This window comes from Mus caroli, chromosome 6 (assembly GCF_900094665.2).
Source record: "Mus caroli chromosome 6, CAROLI_EIJ_v1.1, whole genome shotgun sequence".
Lineage (NCBI taxonomy): Eukaryota > Metazoa > Chordata > Mammalia > Rodentia > Muridae > Mus > Mus caroli.
This window is the reverse complement of record NC_034575.1, coordinates 117,469,120-117,470,183: the sequence shown is the minus strand read 5'-3', so window position 1 is coordinate 117,470,183 and position 1,064 is coordinate 117,469,120.

Here is a 1,064-nt window from a genome sequence, read left to right as displayed (position 1 = left end):
CCGGCATCCGGGAGGCAGAGACAGAGGTAGAGGCAGGCGGACCCCTGTGAATCTGAAGTTAGTCTGGTCTACGGGGTGAGCTTCAGGCCAGCCAGGGCTANAGAGGAACATCCTTTCTCAAAACAAAACAAAAAGCAATAACCACCAAATACAACCTAGGAACAGGAAGGCAGTTCATGTGGAGCGCTTGTCTAATGTGCACGAGGTCCATCTCCATCTCTAGGAACAGCAGCAAGAAGTCTAGCCTCTATCTTCTTTCCTTCCTTCCTAATTCTTGTTCTCTAAAAAGCCCAGTTTCCGCCATATGTTACCCTCTGCTTTGCCCTTCACTCTGCTTTGCACTTTTAAATCTTGCCTTTAACCAGTGAGTATTGGAAACATTGACAGATCTCGTCTCGGTGTTTTGTATGTCAAACTGCACAATTCCTGCTTGCCAGGGTTCAAAACTGCCATGGATTACAAATAAATGACTGGAAAAGTGTATTATACAAACTGTAGATCTGTTTCAGATACTCCAGCAGCTGCCTTGCCTTCCGTACGGGCTTTGGGAGAAGCCCAGAGTGGCCCTGGTAGCCCTGGGATCCCGGATCTGAACTCACCTAGGTCATCTGTGGAAGGTGTGATATCAGCCAGAGCTGAAAAGGCACAAAACAGTAGGGTGTGAGAAGGGCCTTGAATTNCAAGGGAAAGGTGGAGCAGTGTGAGGGAGCATGGGATATCAGGGCGGGTCAAGGTATACGCCCAGGGGAAGGGGATTATTTAGAGTAATTGGGAACATTTTTGAATGAATATTACTGCTCTTAAACATATTTGCTGTGCAGTGGTGGCACACACCTTTAATCCCAGCACTTGGGAGGCAGAGGCAGGTGGATTTCTAAATTTGAGGCCAGCCTGGTCTATAGAGTGAGTTCCAGGACAGCCAGGGCTAGACAGAGAAACCCTGTCTCGAAAACGCGCCCCCCCCCCGAAAAAAAATACCATACTTATCTTTAACGTACAGGTCTCTTTTTAAAATATGCATTGATGGTTTGCTCACACACATGTCTATGTGAAGGTATCAGTTT